Here is an 18188-nt window from a genome sequence, read left to right as displayed (position 1 = left end):
TAGCTAAAATCTCTCCCTCCCTCCCACCCACCCCTTCTTCTTTCAAGTGCTTAAGTGCTTAGCAAGCCTCACTCTAGCACCCACCCCCATGCCACACAAGGAATCCCTACATCACATGACTATTACCAAATCATTATTCATATTTTTGCCGTAGTGGCAAGCAAGGATACGAGTCCTATTAACAAGTTAGTGCCTTGTGTTTCCACAGCAACCGCACAGATGCCAGGCAACAGCTATACCTTAGAGCCCCGGCAGACACTGACCAGGTTTCTTACTATTTCAGGCATAGCCTGGTTCTCTCTGCTGCCCAGGCAATTTCCTACAGCCAGAACATCAGTTTGGAACGGGGGACAACATCTCCACAGACTGCCCTGTTAAGGTGTTGCCCATTGTGGGTGGGTGGAGATACCTTGTCTGCTTTTGGGCCCAAAAGCATCTTTGAAAGTCTTTTTCAAGAGATGGCCATTATCCACTCAAATCGGGTGGGATTCCACTCCCAGCCCCCCCCCCTTTTCTGTACTAATCTCTGCACTCCCTCTGGCTAACTTTTGAAGAGCAAACCAATGTTGAAAACAGGTGCAATTAGAAAAATAGGGCAACATATGCGTAATTAGCATTTTCGTAACATCGCTCATTAAAAGACATTCAGCACAGAAGTTACTTTCATGAGTGCAGATTTTCACTGCTCATGCCAATCAAGTGTTATTTTATATTACTTATTTATTCAAAAAAGAAAAAAGAAAGGATAGCCCACCTATCTAAAAAAAGACCTCAAGGCAACTTACAAGAATGAAATGGTCGAAAATATTTTGGAAATTAACGCCACACACTTCACATGAATTGCCTTGGTTTCCAGTATTTACAACAGCTTTCTTAGTCTGTTCTGTGGAAACATGGATAGTTTACAAGAAGCATGTGAAGCAGACACTGGGCATGCTATATAACCTGAGTTCTGGACCTCTATTTGACACACAAAAATAATTAAAGACTGTTTAATCACTGAACAAAGTTGATTCATTGTTGACATTTCAGTCTTCTTATAGTGGAGTTTAAGTTGCATTTCCTAATATGCTCATGGAACTGCAAATAACACACATTGTGGACCTGGAAGGCAGTTTCTCAATTCTATACCAATAAATTAACAAAAAAAGAATGGGTCAAACCACTCCTAGACCATCTGTCCTGGGCATCTTCCCAGAAAAGATTATACGTTTCCTTCATAAGATCTTGTAGCCCTCATTCTTGCTGCCCATATGGAAATTGATAGGCATTTGTAAGACTCTTTAGCACTGTGACAAGTACAAGTGAAAAGCCAAAATCTGTTAATAAGAACATGAATCAAAATACTTTTCTGTATATACAAACTAGCACGCTTGGGAGTACACTAGACTAAAACCTTTCCCCCTGAACATCCAGTTTTCTGTATTTGGGAAAGATTTCTGGAGCATATTCAATTAGGCCAGCCTTACCTGAACTCTGAAGAGGCAGAGAGAAGAAGCAAGTCTAATATTTGTGGGAGCTTGTCCATAGTCTCCCAACTCAAAATGGTCCACTGGACTCCTGCATTCTCAGCAGAGCCATGACATTTCAACAAATAAGCACATGTATAAACCTACCCAAGGATATGGTTCAAATCATAGGAGTGACTCACATAAGAAGACAACAATGTACCCTTCCCATGAACTCCAATGACTGACTGTAAAAGTGGAATTCCAGAAAGACTTCTGCATTCCTAAGCTCCCACACAACCATTTATATTGAGAAATCTGAAAAGGGGTTTTCAGCAATACCAAGAAGCCCCAAATATACAGTTATTGAACCTACAATTGTGCACACTTATCTAGGAGTAAGAGTTCAGTGGAACAATTAGCGAATATCAACAACTCCACCATCTGAGTCCCGTTTTCCACAGCCTTCTAACATGCTTCCTAACAGTTCCTGACAGGCGTACATGCTTGAGTATACTTCAATAACCCATCCCATGATGGGTTGGGGGTGCAATTATTCTGAAGTGAAACAGAAGGGAGGAAAAAGAAGACTAATCAAGGACATCCCTTCCTTGCATGTAATATACTCCCGTCTCTGATGTCCAGTGACCTTGCAATGATGGTCTCAAGATAAATTAATTTGAAAACCGGGGTGGGGTGGGGTGGGGAACTGTCATGGAAGATGGGATTTAGAGTCTAGCAACATCTGGAAGGCCACAGAATCCCACCCCTCATGTAAACACTCACACAGGCATTGAGTTTCTACTCTATGAAGTCACCTTTGGAGTAATGGAAGAGCACTCAGAGTGATTTAACTTCATACTGAACACAAGTTAGCAGGAGCTACTGTCCAAGTTATAATCACTCCTATGCTTAAAAATGTCACTGTGGAAACTTTTTACATATTATCGTTTCCAACAATGCTGCAAATCTCTGGGAATGATTTAAGAGAAGTCCTCCAGTATAATAAAAAGTAATGCAAAACACTGGCCTAGGTGTGACCGTTCCTTAGCTGTTCAATCCAGTTCAAGACCTGTCCAACTTCCTGCATTCACCAGTACTTGTAAGCACAATAGTTTCTCAAAGAGATTCATAGGCTGGCACTATCGGGGAGCTTGGAGAGGTCCTACTTACATACTCTACCTTTATGCCAAGAGGAAGAACATCTGGCATGCAGATGATGGGCCAACACTATGGGATATGTGATTCCTGAATTTTAGGTTGAAAATTGCGATTTACAAACAGGATTGCTGTGCTTGCTGATGCAGTGTTTTGGGAGGAGGGTAAGAGATCAACCAAATGCATGTTCTTCTTCCTCCCTCATCCAGCCCAGCTACCCAGAGTAGCAAATGCGCACTGCTGGAACTTAATGGTTTTCTTCTTGCATCACAAAATCTCTCATTCCTCACTGCACCAATTTACAGAATAGGGAAAAAGCATTCCAGCACAGATAATCTCCAGTGGGATCATTGATGTAACAGCTGGCAAAATGGGTCAGCTCATTAGCCACTTTGGCTGGAAAAGGGAGGCAGAACATTCCAGTATTTGTTCTCAAAAATGGATTCCAAAGTTGTATACTTTTTAGGGCATTCTTGTTATCAAAAGCCTGTCCTTTGTCTGATGGCATGCCCTATCCAAGGAGGCCACTTCACAATTACGTTTTAAGGGGCACAATAAAGTTTTTAGCATTATGCACCTACAAGTGTAAAGTGTTTATGCAAGAAACATTTGCAGAAACATCCAACATGAAGGTATACTCCAAGGTGAGACTGGCTCCAGCTCCTGCTTAAGTGCACAGTCCTGAATAATGTGGATTGTAAATAACCTGGTCTACTACCAGTTAGGAATGTAAACATTTGATCAGCCATTGCACCTTCGCCTTTAAGGTTGGTCTATATCATCCTTCTCCACCTGGTGCCCTCCATTATCTCCAGGCAGCACAGCTGGACTAGGGAAGGCTGATACAGATCATTAGCAGATGGCAATATGCTCCGTGCCATGCCCATGCAATGAAAAGCTACCAATTTCTTTAGACCAGCCTGCTGTTAACGACACAGGAGCAGGTCAAGCCAGGATGCTGGCAACCCGATCACATGTTTCAGCAGTTCTTTAGAAGGGGAAATGAAAAGCAGTTAGGGCAGCTGGTCTTTTAGGTGCAACAAAGCCCACTGGTCATGGGAAAGAACCAAGTGGATAATTTTCTTCCTTTTGAATCCCTTTCCAATTTGGCACCATATCTCCATCTTTGGGGCCAGTTACTAGTTGATCAAACCATATGCTGGTGTCAAAGCTAGGAACAAGTGGGGGGCGGGGCGGGAGGAAGGCTTAAAAAAGAACGGCCTCGTGAAAATGATAACTCAGATTTTAGCAAACAAAAGGGGAAGACATTCAAAGAACTCAAATGACCATAATTCTCACATGATAACAGAAGCCATCACTTGATTGCTTATAGGCCAAGTAATTCAAAATGTCAAGGCACCAGCCTCAAATTCTGGGGCCACTGGCACTGGATATCCAGAGGCAAAGGGAATGATTCAAATGCTGAAGCAAGCAGTTTTTTATTCTAAAAAACAGCCCTTCTTCAGTTTAGCTCTTGGGTGGAAACCTGTGGCCCTCCATATGCTGTTGGAATATAACTTCCATCATCCTTGACATCTGGAAGCTCACAGGTTTCCCAGTTCCGGTTTAGCTCTTTGTCACAGAAATATATATTCTAATGTTCCTTTTTTTTACTTGCTCCAAAATGCATTGTAGAAGGCAAGCTTTTCCTTATCAGTGCCTCCCTTTAGGAGCAATAAAAAAGGAAAGCATACTGTATATATTTAAAAAGGTATATATATTTCCCTGGACAAAGAATGTGCCATGCTTAACAAAACTGCTTCTTGCATCCATCGAGTCATTTCTTTGTCACCAGATTTTTAAGCACTATCTTGCGCACAGCCATGCAAATTTCCTTGACAAAAGAAACAGAAATTTGAGGAACATCACCGCCCAACTCTCTCTCTCTCTCTCACACACACACACACACACAGAGAGTGCATTTGGGATTTTCGAGACCTGACTGGTTGCCTGCCTGTGTTGCCAGTTCTTGTTGTACTAGGTTCAAAGGTGCCCATGTTCAAATGCACAATTCATTTGGAAGCACTTTGGGCTACCTTTCAACACAGCATAGGAAGACTGGGAGGAGGAGGAGGGAGCAGCACACACAGTGCTGAGCTCATAGCAGGGACAGCAAGATACAAATGTAATCAATAAATACACACCATCAACACACTCCAAGTCTCTTAGCATAGTATTTGTCAATGGAAAGGAAAGGAGGCCCGCAGCAAACTTGTCATGCATTAACCATTACATGAATTCATCCTGTAAGCGTTGCTCTGAAGCGGACAGACATGCTCATATAAAGGGTTTTATTCATCCCTGTTTCAGTAATGAATTAAAACTACAGATACAATGCCTACTTATTTTCCATGACATAGTTTAATCATGGTTGAATCAGAGGCAATCCAGTGATGCGCAGCCTTAATCCTTTCCCCCACGCCATTTTGCTGCTGATCTCAGTTTAGCTTTAGAATTTCACTAGAACTGGTATATGACTGATAAAAAAAGAAGAAAGAGCTAAATAAATGTGTAAACACTCACTCCAGAGTAGTTTTCTCCCCTGTTTATTCTGCACATATTGCTATACACATCAACTTAAACTGGCCAGGATGTGTGAAACTACTGAATTTGGACCTTACTGATGTTAATGGAAGTTTTAACATTAATGGTAAATAAAATTATTTATGCACTTCCTGCCTATGTACAAAGGGAGCCTGCATGTTTCAGACCATCAGCTGAGAACCTAAAGAAATCCATCTTGTATTGCCTTTTTTCATTTTTCGGTGCTGGGCAGGAGTTCCTCATATTGGCACAGTCTATGAACCATACCTACTGAACAGCATAATGTAACAAATTAGTGCACCTTGGAGCTAACCCAATTCAAAGCCAGACTGACAGTGAGACAGATGAAGATCCAAGTCCTGTATCTTCACAGAAGCCAATGCTCCGAAAGGAAAATTACTATAATGCAGATCAATAGTTTAAAGCTCATAGCAGCAGCCTCTGTCTCTGACACACACAGAGCAACTGTGGTCCAAGTGATGGGAGAGACATTAAACAAAACTTCCGGATCTACACCAGCCCAGCATATGGTAGAGTGACTTTTCATTTGCTAACTATTTCTGGAAGAGTAGCACTTTGCAAAAGATGGGCTCTGAGTCCTGAAAGTTTTACAAACTGTAACAGTCCAACTGAAAGGTCAGCCTTTCCCCCTGCAAAGTTGATCTACTAAAATATTTTATCTTTCTTGCTTCTGTGTCTTTCACATAATCTGGAACCAGTAAGGAAATGTATAAACCCACCTCACTTGTGGCTTAAAGAACAACAAGAAATATCTGAAGAAAAATGGGGTGACCAGGACCCCAGGTACTGGAAAAGGTATCTGGAATAGACAACACCACCAAAAAAGATAATGAGCACGAGGCATCAAAATGACATCAAGAAAATAATTTCCAATGTCAATTATCTTGCTTCCACAATTTCTACTATTCCCATGCAGTGCACCCCTACCGTCAATTCTAATCTCACATCTATCCATTACACCACACTGGCTCTCTGTAGTTTTAATTAATTGAAACAGTTAAGAAGCTCTTCAATAGCGTTTTACAACATTGTTGCCATGTTGGCATAAAAAGTAGGAAAGATGATTTATTGGCAGTCATGACTTAGATAGCAGTGTAAGAAATATTTGCACTGTTGATTAACTCTTTAGGTATCTTTACCATTTATGCTATTTTAACGCCTCAGAAACATGTGTGTGTTTAATTTTGCAGAGTTGAATTCACTGTATTTTCTCCTCCGCTTCCCATTTCAGCTTGATTGCAAGTGATGTAAGACTCTAGTACTTTATTCCATCAACAGTCCATTAAGTCTACCGTAAGAAACCACTTTGTGTCTACAGGAAAATTGCCAAAAGCCGCCTACTTTTCAGAAGCACTTGCATTTTTTCAAGTGCACTTGCTTTCAGTTTTCACTAATATGCCAGAAAATAAACTTACAGCAGTTAAACCAGCATAAATGCTACACAAAAAAAAACTCAATTAGCTCACTACAAAATAAACTATGTCGGCCCACCCAGCTTCTCCACATTTAAAGAAAAAAACCATGCCAGTATAAATTTGACTGCACAATGTGGTCTAAGTCTCTATTAAATCAGCAGCAAAGATTGAACTGTCAGCCATGAGTAGAAATCAAGCCCATATTAATATATCCCATAATTGATTTCATATAAAATAACTCTGACTAATTCTACTGATAGTCTACACTGAAACATATAAATCAATGAATTGCAAACAGGAAAAACCCCACTATTTTTAAATAAATGAATAAACAAATGTAGTAACTGCTTGCCCTTCTATATAATGCAGTTAAACCCAAATTTATGATGAAGTAGGCATTATGGTCCCATTGCTAGAGTGCAGTCATATTCATAAGGACAAGCCTTAGAAAAACCCAATAACAGGTTCACTTCTGTTCCACTATGTTATCTTGCCCTGACTAACTTACTCCAAACGAATATTTGATGAAATAATTTTGCAAAATGGGGTGGGAAAAATGCAGAGCTTGAAGGACTAGTTTTAACTTATTATTCATTTGGATAGAAAGTATTGAAATGGCTCTGTCCTGTTGCTAAAGTGAAAGGCTGCTGCAGTTTGCAAGGATTTCATATGACCCCTGTACAAAAGTAAAATAAATAAAAATTGCAGCTTTCTTGCAGATAATTCAGTGACAGGGCCATACTTTATAAATACTCAGGGCTGTGTTTCTCTTGTTTACATGCTGCATACTTTCTCCATCTTTTTAAACAAGGATGTGAAATCTCATGCTGAAATAACAGCCTTTAAGTCGCCAGACTCTCTTGTCTTCTTTGCTACAACACACAAACACAGATGTGGAATCCACTAAGGCTGCGCAAATTTCACCGTGTGAAATTAAAAGCCCAGGATGAAGGGATATACAAAGTTTCAACAAGCCATATTCCGTTCATTCCACCCTGCTCTTGTCAATGCATACCATTACCTATTTAGAGCACTTTCCAAACCATCACCCCACTTTCCCCCTTTAGCTATTCCTATGGAATAATGAATAAAGAGTGAATCTGTAGTTGCCTTTTTCCACGTTTCACTGAAGACCATCTTACTACCATGTTTAACTTCATATACCATACAATATTATATGAATGTGCACGTGTGCACACACACACATACTCCTAGCCCATGGTTCTGACTGAATTCTGCCCGTGGTTTGTCAGCTGCACCGGCTGCTAGTCTATTTCCAGGTCCAATTTAATGTGCTGGTCTTAAACCTTTATGACTTGTGACCACATTACCTGAAGATCACCTTCTCCTGTATCTGTGGTACAAACATATCCACACACTTAACAACTTCACTGTGCCATACTGGAGAATATTCAGGGTTAAACAGTTGGAGAATTCTTGCCTGGATAGCTTGATCTTTAGAGTAGGCGTTTTCATCCTGCACAGCCAATTGTGTGGGTTTTAAAAATCCTGCTCATTACAGAAACACACTAGCTGGACCTGTGAACAAACAAAGAAGTGTTTTCCCCAAGCCCCTGTGGAGAAATAGCCCATCTACAAACAACCCCTTTCCAGCATGAGGAAATGAAATGTTGTAAGGTTCATTCATTTTCTGTCCATATTTGATACTTCCAGTACCAAGCTATGCTTCTCACCTTCATTTCTGTCAAGCCACAAGAGACACATGTGCTCAGGGCGGGGAAGGTGCTGTGACCCTTCTGTTTTCTGCAAAGCCTACAGCTCAGTACTGGAGTTAAACATATGCTATTTAAGGTGCTTCTGGACAGTGCTTTTCACTGCAGTGCCAGGCCAGCAACCGGGAGGCTTGCTTTGCAATCCTCTTCCTAACTCCCACCAGTCACTGCTCTCACCTGCACTGACTGCTGCTCGACATTTTAATGAGTGGCGCTCAGCACAGCTCATAAGAACTGAATCAGTGCACAGGTGCAGATGGCCGTACTCTGAATCTGACTGGTCGTTCCATCTAATTGAGAGTGGGAGAGTGTTTCCTCGTACACAATCTTATTTGGCCAATGACCCTGGGCTTTGGGGATGCTTTTCATTTTTCTTTGTGGGATTCCCCTTTGAAGCGCAGGCTCTCTTCATGTGACACACCGCAGTCTACACCGGCCTGCTAGTCAAGCTGCTAAATTGCTGCCCAGAGATCATGCTGTTTCTGAACAACCACACAGCCATGAAGGAAGGGGCGGTTTTGAATTTTCCGAATCCACAGCTTCTTGACCAACCATTTCCACCAGGGATTTTTTTTTTTTTAACCACTCAGCAGTTGGAAAGAGAAGATGGACAAAGGGGCCAAAGAAGAAAGAGAGGATCAGGATGCTGTGGATGAATCCCTTTGCAGCTCTAGAATGGTTAAACATATCCAAGTTGAAATCTGGTAGCCTTGTCTGGGGGACTGGAGGATGCCTGGTCCATCGTCCCTATGATGAGGTATCTGGGCCCTTTCTGTGACAAGAAAAGAACTGGAGAGGGAATCAAACTGTGTGTGTGTGTGTGTGTGTGTGCGAGAGAGAGAGAGAGAGACTGAGAAAGAGAGAGATCATCCCATGCAAGGTTTGAGGTGAACAGAAGACATCTAGCACCCAGTGCAGTGAAGCTAGCAACCCTTCTCTCTTTATTGCTCACACCGTTTCATTCAGACTTGAGCTCAGCTATTGTTCACATGCAAAACAAATCAGCTGACCTATCAAAATGTGTAATGCTGTCTGCTCAGCACACTTCCCTGGCTTGGATGCAATGACCATTCACACATAGCCTCCTTAGACTTCATTACAGACAAAGGGCATTTTCATCCATGACACTGAAAGTATTTCCTTTTTCTTTTTTGCATTCCCTGCATGCAAAATACGATTGCAAAACCCACACAAAGTAGAATGCACATTCGGTTTAAAAACAGCTTCGTTTCCCTTACTTTCCCATTGTTCACACCTGTATACAAGCGGCACGAAAGACTAGACTGACTGCTTTGTGTCATCAGTGAAAATAGCCATACTTTTATAAAATAGTACCCAGAGGGTAAGCCTGATGCAATGGCTAGAATGTCTGGATAAAGCAAATCAATGTCTGCTCAGCTTTACGTATTCTCAGCCTAATTTATCTCACAGGGTTGTTGTGATGCCAAGCTTCTAGGTAGTCATGCAAGCCTTAAATATAAGTTGCACTGGCCTTACCAAAAAAAGGTACGAAAAGGTAAGTTCTGGCTTGCATCGGCTAATTTACATGGGGATTCTGTCCCTCCACCCTGCAGTTTTTGCATTTTGACTAGCGTAATTCAACTGTGTTGTGCCAGAATTAAGCCAAACTGCAGCAAGATCTTGGGAGTCATTTGTTGCAAGGCTTCAAAACAAGGGAGTACAAGCATTTCTATAGATGGCCATACTATTAAGCTGATGCTTGCAGGAGCTAGGCTGAAACAACTCTTTACATTCATTATGAGAGATGTATAGAGAAGTCTTATATTTTTAATCATACTGAGATGCAGGTTGTTAATTTTGTGTGTGTGTGTGTGTGTGTGTGTGTGATGCCTAAAGCGATGAAGCTTGGATTAGAACCTTTGCAACTGACAGCATAGTGATTTCACACCCACCCACCCAAAAAATCCATGCATTATGACAAGTCGGCAATCCCTCTCCTACGGAAAGGCCCCAGAAGAACGTCTGCATGCAGTATTTCTTGGCCACAGCTGTATCAAATCTTAATTCTGTATCGTGCAAAAAATAAAATAAAAAAGTCCCCCATCTCCACCACCAAGGGGGGAAAAGGCCCTTCCTGCTCTGCTCCTGATTGAACTGAAGACATGAAATGTGGGCAAACCTTCCTGACCATACTATTGGATGAGGTGGTTGTTGTTTTCAAACCGTCAAATGCTGAATCACAGCACACACACACGCACTGCTGCTCCTAGTCAAGGCGCTAGCCAAGGTGAAACGCAGCAGACTCTTGTTTCCTCGGGTGCTTCCGAAGCGCCAAGGAACCGGGCGGCAAACCAAACTCTTTCGGCATTAGGAAACCACAGGGCTGTTAACACCAACCTCACAAACCACAGGGGGAAAGCTTTATGGACCGTCTCTGTCTCTCTCTCCCCCCGCAATCCTAAAAAGAATGAGGACACTCCACGCTCCGCATCCAAAGCGAGCCTTGAACATTTCTCCTCGTCTGATCCTTCCTGGAAAAGTCTCGAGGCATAACAACCACCTCTTAGCAGAAACGCACACAAACACGTCCCCCCACCCCGCCCCGGTCACAACTGCGCGCACACAGAGACTTTCCCTTCACTTCGCAGGAGCCTGCGGTTTTATTTCAGCCTAGTATAATCCGATTCTTAAAACCCTCCTGCTACCTAAACACACGTCATAAATATGCGATTCGCTGAACGCAGCTCTCCCTTCCCTGCAGCGCGGCTGACTCTACTGCGCATTTTTCTGTATGCAGCATTGCCTTTATTTATTTTTTTGCAAAAACCTTCGGCACCTACTCTACCTTCCAAAATTAGCACCACCCCACTCCCCCATCCCCTCCCAGATAAGATTACGATGCATGCACTAAATTTATGCACAGTCACAGATCTAGTAGAAGCCGGCATTACACATAGGATTCCATAGGAACGCATGCTGAATGCAGCAACATGCAGCATTCGCGTCTTGATGCGGAAGGTCCAACAAGCGTATTAAAAGCCTGTGCAGGTTGTAGTACCCACCCCGCTGCCCACCCGCCCCCCATACAAACCCGCATGGGATCTCCCGTACTGCAGTATTCTGCAGGGTCATTAAGCGATATGTGGAAGTCCAGTCCCCGCCGCCACCCCCGACTCTCGCGCGGATCCTTAATAACATTTAAAAACACTTACCTTCCTGGCACTTCCTCTGCAGCCTAGGATCAAAGCCCTTTAAACCCTCCAGCTGATTGCAGATTTCTGCACATTCGTCAGGATGATTTAACCACAATTACGAGAAGGTCGGGTGGGAAACGCTCTGGAAACGCTGGGGCAAGTGCTGATGATGCAAGATCTAACCCTCTGCAAATACACGCGCGCAGCCACACTGAAATGCGCTCATAATGCCAGCCCTGTAACTAAGGGGCAGGCATGTATCTGCAGAAGGGGCGAGGGTAGTGTGAGGGGGGGAGGTAGCACAGATAAGCATTAACAGGGCTGAAGGGATCCAGGAAGACAGAAGGTTGCACTTTAGAACTAAAAATGAACTGAGGATGAGGTCATGCCTTGAAAAAAAGCACCTGACGTCACCCTCAGCCAATCAGAGAGGGAGGCTCAGGGGCAGGATGACGTCAGCCTCTGATCCTGGGGCTTTGGGTGCAGATTAAAGGGAGACAGGCAGGCAGAATTGCAGCTTAAAAGGGGCAATGGCCTAGATTTTCCTTCTTTGCCTCGTTCCCTTCCAGTTTTGCAAGCTCTTAAAAGGGAAATGCCCCAGCCTCGGTGGAGAAAGCTGGTGCAGAGATGCAGCACTGTAAAACAAGCCGCTCATTCTAAATCAATGTGGCATTTATTGTTGCAGGAGGGAAAGGGAGGGCTGGCTCATTTCAGCGGCGCACAGATAATCCCTGCTGCTCAGAAGGAGGAACTGGGAAATATTTTTTCCCTTGTGCCAAAGTCAAGACAAAGTTTAATTGGTTGGCTGCTGAATGAAGCAGGCTTAAGATTTTCACATCAGATGGAGTGATGTACCAAATGACCTCCAGTACAAATGCATTCTTGTATCGAAACCTTAGTGGTGCTTTTTCTATATGGCAAAGAAGCACAAATGCTGGTCCTGATGACCCAGAGAAGGGTAGATTTAGAAGATGAAACAGTTCCAAAATCCATATTAGGGCAACAACCTTATTAGGCCAACCAAAATATCGCAAAATAGTATCTAAGCTACTGTAACATTTTGGTTGGCATAATAACAGAAATATTGCCCGAGTGTGGATTTTGGAATTTTTCATGCGTGCCAACACATATGAAAATGCCTTTACATTTTGTGTGACAAAGTAAACAGTGTTAATAGTAATAACACAGTTATTCTCATAGAATCATAGAGTTTTAGAGTTGGAAGGGACCCAAGGGTCATCTAGTCCAACCCCCTGCAATGCAGGAATCTCAGCTAAAGCATCCATGGCATATGGTCATCCAACCACTGCTTAAAAACCTCCAAGGATGGAGAGTCATAACCGTCCAATGTGGTATATATGTATTTCTGCATAAGCTGTAATCAAATTCAACATATGGGCAAAACATATCCAGGACTGACTTCTGAATAGCAAGCTTTCATAAATTCTGTCACCCTTTTAGGGCCTTTTTAGTCACCACCAGTCTTGTACTCCCTCCTCCAATTTTAAACAAAACCCAACCCCCCCCCATTTGTCACAATTTTGCTCCTCCTGCTTTTCCTTGATGAGGTGTGACATACTTTAGGGAGAGTCCCTTCTGTCACAGATACTCCAGTTAGTAACATTTTACCTGAGATTTCCACACATAATCCTTTAAGTCTATTAATCCAAAACCATAAGGAATGCAAGATAAGGAAAAGGGAAGTGTGGGGGAGTGTCTTCCTTAATTCCTCCCTTGTTCAGACTAAAATTTTAATGCATGCCTGACTTTTCTCTCTGTAAATTGGTAGGCTTTTGAACTGTGATATTCTTCCAAACCAAGAGCTTAAAAAGAGTGAGAGAGAGTGTTTTGACATTTCCCTAATTTCCCTTGTGGCTGCTCTGAAGAGGTCCAGCTGAATTTTCCCAGTTCCCTCTCCCCTGCCAGTGCAGGGTTTTATTGTCAACTGAATGGCTTGGGCATACCCAGTAGCCTACATGTGCAACATTTAATTAATTTGTCAACGTTTCTAACAAATCCCAGTAGGGATTTTTTTTCCCCAAGCAAGGGTACATTTAATAGCTAGATCATCTAAATTTTATTAAGCTTGGGTACTTTACGTGGGAAAATTAAAAACAACCCAACCCAAATTCTTCACAAATGTTTCAGGAAGAGCCTTTGTTTGAGGGTGTGCCTCCTAAATGTGCAATGGCACAACACCTTTGATTAATCGAGGATTTTCTGCAAGTTGAGGGATGTTATAGACTCCCAACACCGAAATATGGCTCCCAGAGTTACCCATCTCAGTAATATCCTTTTATTGTAAGAACATGAGGGACAACCCAACCTCACTTCCAGACGTCCCTTTGCTTCCTGGTTCCTTGGTTTTTCTTCATTTCTCCCAGTGAATGCAGCTGGCCAGGTCCTGTTGAAGCAGAGGCCTAGTATAGACCGTGGCTCACAGCTTCAACAGAAGCTGGGTTTTCTAACCCTCAGGCCCAAAGTGCCCTTTCCCCACCCCTTCCAATTCCCTTAAGGTTTCCTCCCTTTAACAATACAAACAAACAACAAATTTATTAAATTTGTGAGGTCCATGCCTTTACACAAAATACCATAAAACATTATTAAAAGATAAACAAAAAGATTATAAAAGTAAGCTAAAATTCATGCTATGCTGTCCCAGCAAGGAAACTACCCAATAAACCCCACCATTCAGGGAAGAAGATACAACAACAGGTTAGGAGAGCAATGGGAGGGACCTCACCGTTTCATCCAGGAACCATACCCTAGTTTTCATAGCCTTCACCACAAAGACCGCTACCACGTGAGAAATCCGTGGATCAGCGTCCACCAGTAAAAACTTTACTTGGTCCTCAGAGTTGACTATTGATTTGGGAATAGTTTGTAACATCGCATCCCTGAAGGCCGAATAGATGGGGCAATACAACATGTAATGTATGAGATCCTCTTTGGTTCTCATATATAGCCCCTAGAGTCCAGTGTGGCATCAACAATCTCTGTCCATCTGGCCAAAGACAAAAGTCTTTTCTGAGCTCATCAGTTTTCCCTGCATAATTGTGTTTTCAAAGATGAAAGGCTGTTCTCCCCTTGAAAGCTGAGGATGCTGTGGGTTGATCTCAGGAAGCGGGATAACGGGCAGGGACTCCATTTAGGGAAGTCAGGGAACATCATCCACCCACCTCTGTTTCAGAATAAGGTCAAAAACAATGATTTCTCAGGAACACCTATCTTTCTGGATTACTCACTACATACTGGTTGACTACTGTGATAAACCATAAGTGGGCCTATTTTCTTGACTCACACGTCAAAGGAATGAATCTTTTGACTCATGTTGAAGACACTGTTAAAGTTACTATGAGGTATAAAAACGTCGCTACACTTTAAAATACAGTCTTCTTGCCATAATTTAATCTTGAAATATATTTAAACTAGACAGAGACCCTTAATCCTTTCCCACTAACATCTGTTTGCCTTCACCACAGCTGAAATCTGAAATGGTGGCCCTGAAAGTGGAAAATCCTTGTGTGGTAGGTTCCAAAAGAGTAAGGGACATTTGCTTTATTAACGTGAAAAACAAATCAGGCACACCCTATATATAATAAATATTTCTGTATCTGTGCCATATCTTTTCAAACGAAATTATTTTTCAAGCTTGTGCAATATAAACACATAAACTGCTCCGCAGGATCGGGTCAAATGCCTAGCCTTCAAACACCTAGCTAGATACCAGACTCAGAAAAGCCCAGAAGAAATTAATACCACAAGTTCAGAAAAACAGGCCACTGGACTAACTTGGAGTGAGTAAAACACACAAAGCATGCAAGAGGCTGTCAATATGAGTTTGGACAGAGGTGTAGGGGGAAAGCCTTTGATCTTTACCACTCACTTCTCCTTAATCAGGCATCAAAATCTGGAAATGTAAAGAAAATGAAGGTACTTTTTTTCACCTTTGGTGGATGTGCCCAAAGATCAAGGCCTTCTGGGAAATGATTTATAATGAACTAAAAAAGGTATTGAAATATACTTTCTTGAAGAAACCAGAGGCCTTCCTCTTGGGCATGGTCAGCCAATTGGTGCGAAGGGAAGACAGGAATTTTTTTATGTATGCGACAGCAGCAGCAAGAATACTTATTGGGAAATACTGGAAGACACAAGAATTGCCTACCCGAGAAGAATGGCAGAGGAAAGTGATAGACTATATGGAACTGGCTGAGATGACCGGCAGAATTCGAGATCAGGAAGAAGGGTCGATGGAAGAAGACTGGAAAAAATTTAAAATATATCTTCAGAAACACTGTAATATAAAAGAATGTTAGAAAAGGTTGGAGAAGAATATTAGATCGTATTGGCAGACAGGGTATAATGGAATAAGTAAATATGAAGTGTAAAATAAAGATAGAGGAGAATTAACTACTTTCGAATGTTAAAATAAGTAAATGAAAAGAGGGTTAGAAGGATTTGCTGGAGATACGATTCAAATTAGAATACAAAGCAGGGAGGTGAGAGGAAGTCATGGAAACAAGTAAATGGGAAGACGGTTGTAATGGTTTAATTTGATTTTTGTTATTCTTTATTGTGATTTTTTGTCTTTTGTATTTCTCTTTTTACTGTTTGTCTTTTATAAGATGTATGTGATCTGTTTTTTTCTTTTTTCTTTTTTTTTACTTTCTTTCTTTCTCTGTAATTTTAAAATTGGAATAAATATTTTTTTTTAAAAAAAAACAAAATCAGAAAAACACAGTTTGGGAGTGGCAAGAAGACAATGATTCACTCAAGTTTAGCAAATCCAAGGTGTTGAGAGACTGAGCTAGATAATGGGTTGTTCTCCTCTACTGTTGTCAATATATGAAGGACTGCCTCCTTCTGTTCAGACCCTCTAATATTGGCAGAGGGGGTCCTCTTGGTAGTTCCACCGCCCTCAGAAGTGGGAGGAACGGCAGCCCAGGAAACAGCTTCCCTTGTGGCCAGGTTATTCTTTACTTCAATTCAAGCTGAGAGGAAATGCATCATTTCATAAGAAACGTATTTCATAAGTACTGCATTTTCTAAGAAACAACAGATAGATATGGATTGTGGCTAACATCTTGTGAACACTCCTTACAGAACCAGTAGTGGGAGTACACTGGATGCAGAGAAAACAGGAGTGTGTGCACAACCTATGGGATGTGAGAGAGACTAGTTCCCCATTATTTGTCTGATTCCTGTCTGTTACTGTGGGTAAAAGGGTAGGGAACTTCTCTGCAGAGCTTGCAGAAGGGGTTTCAGTTCCAGAAGCTCCCATTTGCCTTGACATGACTGGTTCCCCTGCGCCAGGCCTTTCAAAAGGTGAGTGGGAGCGCCTTTTCTTTCAGATTCTGCCTGGTGGGGCTCAGACACGCCTCTCCTGCTTCCCCGTTCCTCTTTCCTACAGAGTGACGCTGAGTGAGTCACTGGAAGGGGTGGCTGTGTTTGCTGTCATCAGGGTGTGCCTGTGGTTCCCCCTGTTGAGTGTCTTGGCTCTCCCCTGGCTTTCTTTTTCTCTCTCTGGGTGAGTCTTTAACTTTTGCCCAGAACTCTTGTCCAGGAAGCTGTGTGGGTGCTAGGCTCTGTGTCCTTCCTCCCCATTGTGTGGGTATCGTGCTCTAAAACACAACACATGAGCAGTGTAAGTAGACTTGAGATCCTTGCCTGAAGGATGCCTGGGGACTTGGAAGGACCAAGGTTGTGCCATTGGAGCTGATCAGGAAGGAGGGTTCTTGTGGTGTTACTTTGCATGTGATGGGCATGGATTTGATATAGGGGTTTGTGATGGGGAGACTCCTCATTGTCATGGGTTCACTAGCTCCCTCCATGTGTGGGAAGTATGGGAGTGTTGTTGCTAGCACAATCCCTGACTAGTGAGACCTGGTAGTATTTCAAGGGACACAGAGGACTCGGATACATTAGTCAAAAAACTGTGTTTTGAATGTGTTATAAACATGCAGCACCAGATGGCGCTGGAGAGCAAAAAAAAGTCTTTGTGATTTTCCATAGCGTTTCCCCCCCCCCCCCCCCCCCCGTGTGTAGATCCACCCAGAGGGTGTGTTTAACTCTGGCTGTGGATTTACTCCTTCACCTCCCAAACTGAGCATGCATATGACATGCCCTATCACAGAAGAACTGCTTTCTCCCATCTGGGATAACTGGTACATAGGATAGTTCCACCAGGGCTCTTAGACCCACGGCCTAAATGAAAATGCAGAATTCCTCTAATTAGCCATAACTAGGCAAACAACTGTGGATGCTGCCACATTTATGCCCAGATCCGCCATGAGTGCTCTGTGCAATCTGGCTGGTCACTACTGTGGAAATCCATTTAATATAAAGTTATTGGGAAATGGACCTTGCTCTGATCCAGAAATGCAAGTCGTGTACTGTACAGTGGTACCTTGGGTTACAAACGCTTCGGGTTACGTGTTTTTGGGTTGTGGACTGTGGGAAACCCGGAAGTACTGGAAAGGGTTACTTCCAGGTTTCGTCACTTGTGCATGTGCAGAAGCGCCAAATCGCGTCACGCGCGTGCGCAGATGTGGCGCTGCAGGTTACAAATGCTGCGGGTTGCAGACGTGCCTCCATCATGGATTACGTCCACAACCCAAGGTTCCACTATGTTTTTAAGCATATTGTGGATTGTTCTGAAATGAGACAATATGCTGGCTTTCATCAGACCACCCTTCTACAAATTCTGATGCTCAG

General features: G+C 42.6%; 1 protein-coding gene across 2 annotated transcripts in view; it reads right to left on the bottom strand.

Moving 5' to 3' along the window:
- The window catches only part of DUSP8 (dual specificity phosphatase 8), an 88143-nt gene extending 76312 nt beyond the window's left edge, over positions 1–11831 (bottom strand). Inside the window, exon 1 of one of the 2 annotated variants that reach the window (XM_080998870.1) lies at positions 11493–11831. The gene's annotated coding sequence lies outside the window, so the exon portion shown is untranslated. Of the gene's footprint in view, positions 1–10677; positions 10695–11492 lie in introns of those variants that run through there. The other variant, XM_080998873.1, reaches the window with a different exon arrangement.
- Positions 11832–18188: the final 6357 nt, after the last annotated feature.

The sequence above is a fragment of the Podarcis pityusensis genome (genome assembly GCF_964106645.2).
Source record: "Podarcis pityusensis genome assembly, chromosome: 1".
NCBI lineage: Eukaryota > Metazoa > Chordata > Lepidosauria > Squamata > Lacertidae > Podarcis > Podarcis pityusensis.
This window is presented reverse-complemented; position numbering and strand designations above follow the sequence as displayed.